Here is a 13,499-nt window from a genome sequence, read left to right as displayed (position 1 = left end):
AACAATCCGGCCATGGTAGATCATGCCTGTAAATTCTCCGTAAATAAAAGAGGCATGAGGGTCAGGAATTCATGGACATCTGTGGCTGCACGCAGAGTTGGAGAATCACTTGGGTTACACAGAGCCTGTCCCGAAAACAAAGCAAGGTGGGGTGGAGAGATGATTCAGCGCTTAAGAGCTGCGCTGCTCTTGTAGAGGACCGGGGTTCAGTTTCCAGCACCCACAGGGAAGCTCCCTAACGTTTTTAACTCAGTTCCAGGGGATCCAACGCACTCTTCTGACCCCTGTGGACACCAGACACACATGTGCTACACATGTAACTGCTGGCTTCTTTATCCTCGCCCCCAGTTCCCAAATAAGAACTTATTTTAATCTGTTTATACTATTCTATGTCTGCCACATGACTAGTTACCTCTCCTCAGCTTTATACTTCAGACTTCCTCTGAGCCTGGGCAGGAAATCCCCATCCCCACTCCTGTGTCTGACTAGCTCCCAGAATTCCACTCTCTCTCTGTCTCTGCCAGATGTCCCACCTTCTAATCCTGCCTCAGTTTCTCAGTTTACTGACTGTCAGATTTTTATTGACAGTGATGCTATCACACAGTATACAAGAGATTGTCCCTACGTACACATACACAGTTAGGCAAAACACTCATACACATGAAATAAAATAAATCTAAAGACAAAACCAAAGATCTAGGCAACAGTTTAGAGAAATGAGCAGGAAGAATTGAATCTCAATCTCACAGAGGACTAAGGTATGAATACCAGGTTTATATAGGTATAGCTTGATTCTTGGCTAGTGCTATGCTTATTTTAGCTTCTATTAAGGTTATGCTTGTCAGGTGGGAACAATAACACCTCCGACGTGGGTCATGATGGAGAGTTCTGGAAGATCATAAGCACCTAACATAAAGGTATGCATGGAAAGAGACCCTTTCTTATATCGGGCACCCCATCCCCTAGACCTGTAACTAGAGAACTGTCGGTAAAGATCAGTTACCAGGATGTGACCTCTGTATGAGGTGTCTGAGGCAAGAACTAACTGACACATTGACATAGTTCTTCAGAAGAGCTTGCTTCTGATATTCTCTCCGATGTCCCTCAAAAAAAGACTCTCCTTCTGAAGGCATAGGCAGAGTGCTCCCCCAAGGAGAACCAGAATGCTGAGGGTTGGTACCGACATATACATTGTGGGAGCTCTCTCTCTCTCACTCTCACTCTCTCTCTCCCTCCCTCCTCCCTTTCCTCCTTCCCCCTTCCCTTCATAGTATAACAGGAAGGCTTTGAATTCACTATGTAGCTAAGATGAACTTCATCTTTGGATCTTCCTGCTTCTACCTCCTCAGTAACAGGATTACAGGTGTGCAACACCATACCTGGTTTATGCAGTGGTGGGTAAATGAACTTTGGGCTTTGTGCGTGCTAGGGACCCCTGGGACCATCTCTGAAGCCCTCCTGGCTGCCATGTTTCTACTGCCCTCCTTTGGGTGTGGAGGGTACCAGTACCAGTGACTTCCAGCGCTTTCTCACCGTACACAGGGCTCTACCAGCCAGTACATCAGCAGGAAAATAATAAACAGATGCTGTCACTGGCCTGCCAGAGAAGGCTTGCACAATCCCCTCACAGATGCTGCTGCCACAGCTCCTGCCAGGGACAGGAGACAGCTCAGGAGAGAGGCTGAGGAGGGAAGTAGGTCCCAGGAGACAGTAAGCCAAGTCTGAGAGGGGTGAGCAAGGTGCTGGAGGCGGCTGCCTAGACTGCGATCTGCTGGCTATGTGGAAACTGAGTCTCGTGTTGGGCCGAGGGGAAGCTGTCTGCAGATAAGCCCTGGGCTGGAAGCCTGGGTCAGGATAGGCAGCCCTGAGAGCAGCCAGCCTGACTGCGGGGAGAAGCAAGGTCTGGACTTGCTCATCTTGCTTGTGGCTTTGGCCCCCAGAACAAGGCGGGGGTGAGGAGGGAAGAGAAGTGTTGAAACATCCCCACAGAGGCAGAAGTGATTCTCAGGGTGGCCACCTTGAGGTGGCAACTGAGGGGAGAAGGGCGTCACTTAGGGCCTGAGAAGAGATGCTTTTCAAAGGCCGCTAAGGTGGCGGCTTTCCAGGCCATATCACCTCGGTGAGATCCTAAAGTATGCCCCAGGTCGAAACATCTCTAGCCATAGTGGCACACACCTTTAGTGGCAGCAATCAGGAGGCAGAGGCAGACTAACGGTTGTGAGTTTGTGAGTTCCAGGACAGCCAGAGCTACAGGGTGAGACCCTAACAACAAACAAACAAAACAAAATCTCCTCTAATTCCTGTCTTGCAAGTTGGAATAAATGAACCTCAAAGAGATGCATATAGAGCAAAAGCCCAACAGCAAATGAGGGCAGAGCCTCCTGGGTCTCCTTGCTCTATAAACTACATCTATCATGCTGCCTGTCGAGACAAGATGCATAGTTACACACATGGGGGGGGGAGTGAGAGGGAGGAGGGAGAAAGGGAGGGAGAGAGGGAGGGAGGATGCATGCACATATATTTGAAAATTTTAACTGAGCATCATTTAACGTGAGGGGTAATTCTTGTTCAATGTTCATTTATTTATTTTACATGTATGTATGTGTGCCTGAGTTTATGCACATGCATACAAGAGCCTGTTGCTGAAGGTGTTTGAGCCCATGAACTACAGTAATAGTTGTTGTGAGTCACAATGTGAGTGCTGGAAACCAAACTAAGGTCCTCTGCAAGAACAGCATCCTGCTGAGCCTTCTCCCCAGCCTTTGAGTGGTAATTCGTGGAGCAAGGTGGGAAGAGAGGCCTCAGGAGTGCCTCGCAGGAGCTCCTCAGAGCAGCTGCCACTGCTCCCTCACAGGCTGCAGGGCAAACCACCCTTAATGTTACATCACAGAAGAGCCTAGAGTTGTTACTTAAGGTTTCATTTGGCCATTCAATTGGCATAGCTTTGAAGCGACCACAGAGACATTGCTCCGGCATCTGAATTATGGTGGGGCCGTATGACCCTGATGTGGAATCATCCCCCAAATTGGGGAGGACATAACTGGCTCACTAAGAAGGTGTCAACTGAAATGGATGGGTTGCATTCTGTGACTCTCTAAAGAAGTTACACCTGGACTGGACATGATGGCTCACCCTTGTAATCTCAGCACTAGAGAGGTAGACACAGGAGTATGGGAACTCTGGGGGCAGCCTGGGCTGCTAACATAGCAGGATCTTGTCTCAAACAAACTGTTTTTAAAGTTACATATGGTATCTTACTTCTTTGAGAGAGTGGAGGATGGTACAGAACTGACTCCAGGGGACAGATCAAGGGAGGCTGGGATGGGACAGACAGGCTGAAAACCTATACCACAGATGCCAGGAGCAGACACCACAGGTGGCCTTGTGGGCACTTACTGCACATCTGAGCTACAATGATGCGATGCCACATCCCCACCCCAGCTTCCTCGCTGCAGGGACAGGGCAGAGGCTGTTTAGACAATGAACTGAAGGGTGATCTGCTTGGTGGTTAGAAACCCACGGACAGCCCAGCAGCTAAGCGTGCAAGCTGGTCTTCCCGAGGACCTGAGCTTGGCTCCCGGAACCCACGCTGGCCAGCTCTCAACTCCAACTCCAGGGGACTGAAAGCTCTCTTCTAAATGCCTAGGGTACCCCAACTCATGAACACATATCCATCCACACACAGACACAGACACGCGTGCATGCACGCACAATCACACTAAAAACTAATCTAAAATGGAGGAGAGGAAGAGGGGGAGAGGAGGAAGAGGAGGAGGAGGCAGCAAAGGAGAAATGCCAGGTGGGTGTCTTGGTGGTATTCAACTCTGCTCAGCTGTGTGTCTTGAGCAAGGAACCTCATGCCTCCCTGTCCTGTAGAGCAGTTACCAGGAAGAACTGCACCATGTCTGCCCAGGGCCTAAATAACACCTAGTTCCTACCTTGTAACTTGTATCTCCTTTCCCACTTCCAACTTATTTTGTCTGTTTTATAAAACAGAACAGGGGTGGGGTAAGTTAGTGAAAGTGTCCCCTTTCATTCATCTCTGTGATTTCCCCCACTTCCCTTCCCTCCCCTCTTCTGCCCACTCTCTTCCTCCCAACCCCCAACCCCTCCCACCCCCACTACCCCCTCTTCAACCATACTGAACAAATGAATTACAGGAGAAGCTTTAACTAATTCACCTCATTACAAGCGTGCCCTTGGGTCTCCAGCTGCTCCAAACACACCCATAATTGTCCCAGACTGCGTTCTGAAAACAGGTACAGCACCTCTCCCAGTAAATGAATGGCAGCAGCCTGGCACGCCTGGGTCCCACCTGGGCACCCCTTGGGAACATTTGCATATTTCCTAGGCTCTCCTTTTGAAATTCCACACCAATAATTAAGAATTTCTAATTCTCTAGTAATTGAGTACAGTTTGGGACTGATTAAGCAGATGCTATCTAAATAATTGTCTGTTCCACCTTGCTTCCCTTTGTGTGGGCTCTGAATGGCTGTCAAAGCAAACACCAGGCTCTTCCCTGCCTGCTTCTTCCAGTGCCTGCCCAGCGAGTCCCTGCCTCTCTGCTTCTCCCCACTCCTGTCCTTTCTCCACTTGGCCCTGCTTTGTAATGTCTCACTGTGACAAAAGAGTGTTGACTCCATTGCAATTCCAAACCAAATAGGCAGTGGGACCCTTTTTCTTTCTTTCTTTCTTTCTTTCTTTCTTTCTTTCTTTCTTTCTTTCTTTCTTTCTTTCTTTCTTTCTTTCTTTCTTTCTTTCTTTCTAAGACGGATTGTCTAGATGACTGAATGACTCTTTAACAGCATGTTCAAAAGCCAGGTCCTTCACTAAGGCAGTTTGATACAGCTAATTTAATGGAACTGTCTGATTATAGCAAAATAGATATAATGTATATATATTTCTCCAGTTAATAAATGCAAGTATAGTCTAGGGACTGTCAGCTCAGGTAGTAGTGTTGGCCTAGCATGTACAAGGCCCTGGGTTCAATCCCCAGCACCATATGAAGTAGGCATGGTGGTGCATGCCTGTAATCCCAGCATTGCCAAGGTAGTGGAAATTCCCTAAGTTGACTTCACCGTACTACACAGTGAATTTGAGACCAGTGTGGGATATATGAGACACAGTCTCAAAACAAACAAACAAACAAACACACAAACAAACAAAACAACAAAAGGAAGCAGATTCCCAGCATCCCTCAACTACTAAAGGATAGAACAAGTATGCTGGCTAATGTTCCTTTTCTTTTCTTTTTTCTTTTTTTCCAAGACAGGGTTTTGCTGTGTAACCCTGGCAGTCTTGAAATCTACTCTGTAGACCAGGTTGGCCTCAGACTCAGAAAGCCTCCTGCCTCTGCCTCCCAAGTCTGCCCAGCTTGTGCCATCACTGGCTGGCTTGTGCTGGCTAGTCTTAATGTTAGCTTGACACAAGCTAGAATCATCTGAAGGGAGAAAATGTCTCTGTAAGAAGCTGTTCAGCACTTCCTTCCCTCCTTCCCTCTTTCCTTCCTCCCTTCCTTCATTTCTGTCTTTTTCTTTCTATCTTTCTTTCTTCTATTATGATTTATTTTTTGTTTTGCTTGTTTGATTTGCTTTTGTTTTGTTTTGGTTTTGGTTTTGTGATAGGGTTTCTCTGAGTAACGACCCTACTCGTTGTATTTTGCCTGCATGTGCATCAGCATGAGGGCGTCAGATCCCCTGGAACTGGACAGTTGTGAGCTGCCATGTGGATGCTAGGAATTGAACCCAGGTCCTCTGGAAGAACAGTCAGTGTTCTTAACTGCTGAGCCATCTCTCTAGCCCCCTAAGGCATTTTCCTAATTAGTGATTGATGGGAAAGGCCCAGCCCATGGTGGTTGGGGCCATCCCTGGGCTGGTGGTCCTGGATTTTATAAGAAAGTCTGAGCAAGTAATGGAGAGCCAGCCAGTGAGCCACACTCCTCTATGGCTCTGAATCAGCTCCTGCCCCCAGGATCCTGCAGTGTCTGAGTTCCTGTCCTTTCTTCTTTGTTGAGCACTGCTGTGGAAGTGTAAGCCGAATAAACCCTTTCTCCTCAGCCTGCATTTTGGTCATGATGCTTCATCACAGCAATAGAAGCCTTAACTAAGGCAACATGCAGAGTACATGAGGACACACACGAGAAGCAAACTCCCTCCATTTCCTTGAGACTCCGACAACTGAGTTACATCTCTCTCTCCCAAAACCCCTTTTTATTCAAAGTTGAAACCTAAGGTGATGTAGACCATAGAAACCTAGGCGTATTCTACTCCTTTTCTCCCTCCTTTCCTCTTCTTCCTCCTCCTCTCCCTTCCCCACCTCTGGATCCAGTCCAAGCCCCCAAGTAGGCTAGGCAAGAGCTTTACCACTGAACTCTATCTCCATCCTAGTTCTTCTCTCTTAAGGCTCTGTCATCATCACCATTACCACCACCACCACCATCATCAAAAGTTCTCTACGCATTCAAAGATGAATGGTAAATCACCTCCATGTTATAGCTCTGGTGATCTTGCTTCTAAAGTTATACATATTCCTCCATCTGTCATACCCCACCCCAGAGTTTCCAAAGTTTTGGGATATGGTGGATGAATAAAACAATCTTCCAAATGAGACTCAATCACTGTTAGATAGTTTTAAGGCAGAGTTTAAAGGGAAACCAGAGGCTGTGCAGTCTGAGGCAGAGGATGCAGACATCAGCTCTCACGACTCCTGCCTCCTGTCAGCATCAGTCTGTGCACACCATTGCTGGCAGAGACCGTAGAACACTTAGCCAATTAAAAGGCCAGGTGTGGAGCACGTGCTTGTAGAGCTTACACTTGAGAGGCAGAGGCAGGATGAAGTGGAAATTTCTGGTTTCTTTGGAGACTTCGCTGTGTGATGTAATTTTTCCTCCTGGAAACAGCACTCTTGAATAGGTTTGCCCTGCAGTGCTTTGCTGGTCTTCTCTGATCCTCGCTTGTTGTGACTTCGTACAGAGAAATGCACCAGAGAATTTCTCGTAGTATTCTGGCTGCTTCTTGCTGCTTCTGCAGACTTGTTCAGATTAGTGGAGTCTCGCTGTTTTCTCTGGATCAAGTCGCTGCTACTACTGATCTGGGTTTGGTGTTTGCTGATTGGACTGGACTCCTGCTACTGGTTCCTGTTTGGTGTTTTAGACTATATTGCTGATATCCTGACAATGGAGATTAGAATCACCCCAAAAAACTACTTCTAAACAGGTCCACAACCCCCACTTCCTATTAACCTTTCTCTTCCCCTACCTCTAGAAGGTGGGCTGGAAGGGGGAGTTGAAGCACTGACAAGCCCTTATTAAAGTAGATTTTGAAAACTTTAAGCCTATAGTAGGATGGTGGCTGGGAGCTTGAGGCTAAACTGGTCTATGTAGCAGGTTCTGGGCCAGACAGAGCTATAACTAAGACCCAAAATGAAAGAAAAATGAGCCAACAAAAAGGTTGAAAGACCACACTTATTTAGCTATCCTTTTTAAAATGTGTTTGTTTGGGTAGGGTTTTGTTTGTTTGTCCTTGCACCTTGGAAATTATTTTCTTCATGAACTGCTTTCCAGTTGAATGAGTTTTCTCTGAGATCTACAAGTCTAAGCTATGAAGTGGGGAAGGGAGCCAGGAATAAGTTGTGAAGCTATTACTATAGTGATGGGTCGGAAATGTGAGGGACATAAGTTGGAGCAGTGGGAGGGTGAGCCTGAAGTAGGAGGAACAGACAAGATGAAGAGAGCGGATACCCAGGGTGGCGGAAGCCATGTATGACGGCATGTGTGACGGCATGTGTGACAGCATGTGTGACGGCATGTGTGACGGCATGTGTCTGTCATCCCAGAACTTAGAAGGCAGGGGCAGGAGGATTGTGAATTACAAGCCAATCTGGAATATATAGACCAACAACAACTGCAACAACAACAAAATATAAATAAAGAAACACATGCTAGCTAGCCAAACAAACAAAAACACAAATATAGATTTGCCAAGCTCCACACTGAGGACAAGTCTAAAATGAGCTCATGAAAGTGTTTTTAAAATACAATACTCCCCAAACACAAGATTCCATCTGATTGTAATCCCAGAACTTAAGGAGATCAAGGCTAACTTAAATAGAGCTTGAGGCCAGCCTTGGCTATATGAGACCCTGTCTCAATAAATAAACGAAATGTACTCCAAGCATTCTCAGGCCTTACCCTGACTTTAGAGTCCACTGTTAAAACTCCGTTTGCAGGAGAGTGGAACCCTGGGGACAGCATAACCTACTTGTTGGGGAATGCAGCCGGCTTTACACTTCAGCAGACCAAAAAGATGCCCACACACCTGTGAATGCCCACTTCTTAGAATCGTATCCTTGCATTTCTCTCCATACCATTTAAAAACAGAGCCTCACTATTTAGCCCAGGCTGGCCTTCAACTTGAAATCTACTTGCTTGTCCTGAGTGCTGGTGTCACAGACCAGCTGTACTCTTGTGCTTTGGTTAATAATCATGTGTCTGAGCATGAGGACACAGAGGGAGTCTCGGAGAAGGTAGCTGCAAGCTTCCAAGGAAATTGTTCTTGTGATTCAGAAGGCAGCAAGATACAGCATGAGTGCAGAGTCTGGAGCCAGAATGTGAGCCTGGTGTCTCAGCTGGTCACACAGATGTAACACGGGAGGCACAGAATACACAGTAAGATCCAGCACTGTGCTGTACTTGGTGGTCCAAATGCTAGCTCCAGCACTGACCAACCAGGTTGCACTGGGCACTGCTGAGCCTTGTCCATTTGTGTTCCTCTGTAAAACTTGGAAAACACCATAAGAGTAAATGAGTTAAAACCCGACCCATGATTAGGATCCTGGCTGGTATGCTGCCTCTCTGATGTTTCGACCACAGTATGCTCTCAACCTTCCCTTAAATACAGTTCCTCATGCTGTGGTGACCCCCAAACATAAGATTATTTTTGTTGCTACTTCATAACTGCAATTTTGCTACTGTTATGAATCACAATACAAATATCTGATACACAGGATATCTTATAGATGAGCCCCGTGAAAGAGTTGTTTGACCCCCAAAGGGGTTGAGACCTACGGATTGAGAACTGCTGCTCTAGGGGAAGACAAAAGGTTTTGAACTAGCGATGATGTTTTGTGTAGCCTAGTGCCCCCCCCCCCCTCTATAGGCTGGTGAGAGTCACAGGGTGGAAAGTGCAAACTATGTCACAAGTTCTAATTGCTCTTCTCAACCTGTCTGGGCAATGACTGACTCTTTGTATCTCCTGGCCCTAGTAGGAATCATTCATTCCCAGCAAATGTCATGCAGACAACTGTCTAGTGACACAGCAGAAACTGAGAGTTAATCAGCTGTACTTCTCCTGGGTCTTACCCAGAAGGACTTCATGTCAGCACACCTCAGAGATACTTACACACTGGTGGTTCTTGCAGCAATAGTCACACTAAGTAAATTATAGAACCAGGATAGGTGTCCATCAACAGAGGGATATCTTAGGTATGTTTCTATTGCTGTGATAAGACACCATGACCAGGAGCAACTTGGAGAGGGAGGATTTATTTCAGCTAACAGTTTTACATCACAGTCTATCATCAAAGAAAGTCAGGGCAGGAACTCAAGACCAGAATCAGAAGTCAGGCACTGGAGTAGGAGCCATGGAAGAATGCTCCTAACTGGCTTGCTTCTTATGGTTTGCCCAGCCTGCTTTCTTATACACCCCGAACCACATGTCCAGGGTAGCACCTCCTACCCACAGTAGGCCATGCCCTCCCATGTCAATCATTAATCACAGCCTTGTCCATAGACCAGTCTTATGGAAGAAGTTTCTCAATTGAGGTTCCCGCTTTTCAGATGACTCTTGTTTGTTCCAAGTTAACAACAACAACAACAACAATAACAACAGAGCTGACCAGGATCAATGCATAAGGAAAATGTTCACATATACAATGTTTTTTCCCATAAAGAATGAAGTCATGTTGTTTGTAAGAAAATGCAACTAGAAATGATTATAAGTGAACTAAACCTGATTCGGAAAGATAATATTGTGTGCTTTATCTGGTTTGGGATTTCTGGATTTCACATAGATAAAAACATACATTTATGTGTGGTATGTAAGGAGAAATGACTCCATGTAAGGAACAGAGGGGAATAAGCAGAGGGTGGAGGGCAGGAAGAAGTGGGCAGGAAGGACATGTTCAACATACAGCTTATGCCTGTATGAAGACTTACAAATAAATACAAATCCAGAAAGAGCCCAGTAAACCGGGAGACATGGCTCAGTATGTCCTGCTCTTGCAGTAGACCCAAGTTCAATTCCCAGTATCCACACTGGGTGGTTTACACCTGCAAGTAATTCCAGTTCCAGGTGCTCTGGTGCCCCCTGTGGCCTCCACAGGCACCTGCATTCGTGTGCATAAACCCACACACAGATAATTTGAAATAGAACAAATTTTAAGTGGGGAGGGGAGGGAGGATGGCAAGATAGTTCTTGTTGATTAGGCCTGATGTCCTGAGTTCATTCCCCAGAACCTATGAAAGGTAGCTAGAGAAAATGGACTCTGCAAAGCTGGTCTCTGGCATCCATTAGCATGCAAAGATGCACATGCTGTCTCTCTCTCTCTCTGTGTGTGTGTGTCTGTCTGTCTGTCTGTCTCTCTGTCTCTCTCTGTCTCTGTCTCTCTCTCATACCCACAAGGAATATAATATGCAAGAATAACAGTAAAACAAAGTTTTAAAAAGAACCCAGTGGGGGAAATGAAAAAAAACCTGCACACTGAAAATTAAGTATCTAATACTTTAGGACAGTCTAATTCTTCCATCGAATGCAAGAGTTACAAAGAAGATGAACCAGCTACATGGGGCAAGTGACTAGCTACCCTACTGGACCCCAGGAGAAGCACACTGAGTCGGGAAGTGTAAGATTATTTTCTCTCTTCTCAGAGTAGGCTAGTAGGCTCCCATGAAGCGCTTTGTCTATTGGGAGCACTTCCCAACAGTGCTGGAAGGAGGGGCACAAGTTTGCTCCCTGGAAAGCCTTGTAACATTAAACTGGATTACCGAGGGGCATTCTTACTCCTAAAGCCCTGAGAGCCCTGTCGCTGTCGGGAACTGGAGGAGAAGCTGGCGGGCAGGCGGACGGAGGACCGAGAGGTGCTGCTCGCCATGCTACACACATTTCTTAAGTCCCTAATCTTCAAATAAACAGCTTTGCTCTTTCATCTTCTCCGGATGACACCTCCTTTGTTAAAGCTGTCAAACTCTGTGAAACCTTAAGCCTCACTAGCTACATTAGCGGGGATGTTGAGGGGGGGTGGGCGGGTGCTGACCTGGCTGGGTCACAGCTTCCTGTTCATAGGACCAGCTCAGCTCGGCAACATTAGCACAGGTTCTTACGCCCTTGCTTCCATCCACGCCATCTAAGTGAGCTAGGAGGCCTATTACGGCTGAGTGAGCTGAGTCCTCAGGTGAAGTGCCTGCTAGCTAGGCGCTGCCACTTACTGCAAGCGCACTGCCTGACCTTGGGAATGTTTTGAGGGTTTCTCTTTTCTTTTCTTTTTAATTTCTCTGGACCTTCAGTTTCATCTTTTATAAAAACAAGACACTCAGTGAAGCCATCTCCTACATGCTTGTAGGATGAGAACAATGCCTGTGTTTAGGGAGAAAGCCTGATAAACCCTAGCTGTGTTTTAGAGTGGGCTTTGACAAGGAAGTTGTGGTTAGGAAGGCGGCTTTGAGCAGGTTGCTTAATGTGTCTGTGGGTCAGCATTTTTTAGGTCTAAATTATAATGAGAACAATGGGGCTCCCTTATTAGGAAGATGAGAAAGGGGCAGAGAGGGATAAAAGGGAACAATAATATTTTTGTGTGGCCATGAGGGGTTCTATAAAGCTGTCCCTGAGAATAATATCTCCTGGGAAGCCAAACTGTTACACTGTGGGGTGGCAGCAGGGTCTATGTGCACGGCAGGCCCCCACCCCACACTAGCTTAGAAGAAAAGAAACGACCTTGGAACTTAGGACCTATGACTGAGGACCCAACACGGTGAACCCAAGCTGCCTTGCAGATGTAAATGGTACCTTATGCTCAGTTGGTTGCTATCACCGGAGACAGCTGAGATTTCAGCTTCTCTTTCAAAAATCAAACCACGTGATAACTGAATCCAGGCCAGGGGTGACATCGCCTTACCTGGTCCCCACAACCGTGTGTCCACAGACCTGATGGGAAAAATGGGAGGATCCAGTTTCCCCTCCGCTCGGCTGCCCTTCCTTTATGTGAAAAGTTTTCAAAGGGAAGCAGGCCTGGCCTCAGGATTGCCTGTGGCTGGGCCCACTCCCAGTTTCTGGTTCTGTAGGTGGCATGGCTAAGGAGTTCCCAGGGAAGGAGCTGGGTCCACTCTGAGATCCATCCTTTTGCTTTAAATCCCTTTCAGTCTGGGGACTCATCGTGGTGCTGAGCTAGCGATGGGCTCCTCTCCTCTCCTCTTCCTCTTCCCTACCCTTCCTCTTCCTCTCCACTCTTTGTCTTCTCCCCACTTTCCCCTCTCCTCTATCTCCATCTTACTGCCTCAACCTTGAGTCCTGGGATTTCAGGTGTGGGAAATCTGGCCAACCAGTTTATTTTATTCTTTTACTACAACACTCACTCTCTCTCTCTCTCTCTCTCTCTCTCTCTCTCTCCCTCTTTCTTTCTTTTCTTTCTTTCAACTGCAGGATCAGCCCTAACCCTATAATCTACCCCAGTGCCTAATGGTTTCCCTTTCCCAAGCCAAGCTTCTCAGGCAACCCCAGGTGGAAGCAGGGGCATGCCCAGAAGCTCATGGCCCTGCCCACCGAACGCAGTAGTCCACTATCTTTTGAGACCTTCTAGCCTCCTACAGTGGGATGGGGAGAATACTTCTAGAACATTCCAAGTAGGAATAAGGTCTCAACCTTTGCACGCTGAGTACCAGAGTCCTCGCTGATATTTGCAGCTAAATAATCACAGTCTACCTAGTCGTCCTTCATTATTGTGTATCTCTCTTGAACACCTTCTGTCGCCAGGTGCCCAGGAGCGCCTTGGGGCCGCCGGTACCTGTTGCCATAGATTCCCACAGCCCACCCAGAGCAGGGAGGATGTAAAGTCTGCAGCTGAGGAGACAAACCAAGGCGACAGAGATCTTTAGGAGAGCATTCTCAGAAAGAAATCACAGAGAGGTCCAGAAATGCTGGGGTCTGTGCCGCCCCTCCCTCCCTAGGCCCCTCCCCCGCGCAGGCGCGCGCTCGTGAGCCGGGGCCTTTGATGTCAGCCACCCGCGTGGCCCGCAGCGCCCGCCAAGTTTCCCGGGATCCAGCTGCTCCTGTCCTGCTGCCCTGCCCGCGATCCGCAGCTGCCGCCTGCCCCCAGGCCCGCCCGATTACGGTTTAGCACCTGGGAGGGCCCCAACCTGGCTTGCAGAGCCTCTGTCCCCCAGGTGTTTCAGGAGCGCCTGGGGGTGTCTGGGTCACCGGGAAGCCCCTAGGGAACTCTGACAACCAGGT

This window comes from Apodemus sylvaticus, chromosome 2, assembly GCF_947179515.1.
Source record: "Apodemus sylvaticus chromosome 2, mApoSyl1.1, whole genome shotgun sequence".
Taxonomy (NCBI): Eukaryota; Metazoa; Chordata; class Mammalia; order Rodentia; family Muridae; genus Apodemus; species Apodemus sylvaticus.
Note: the sequence above shows the minus strand (reverse complement) of the source record.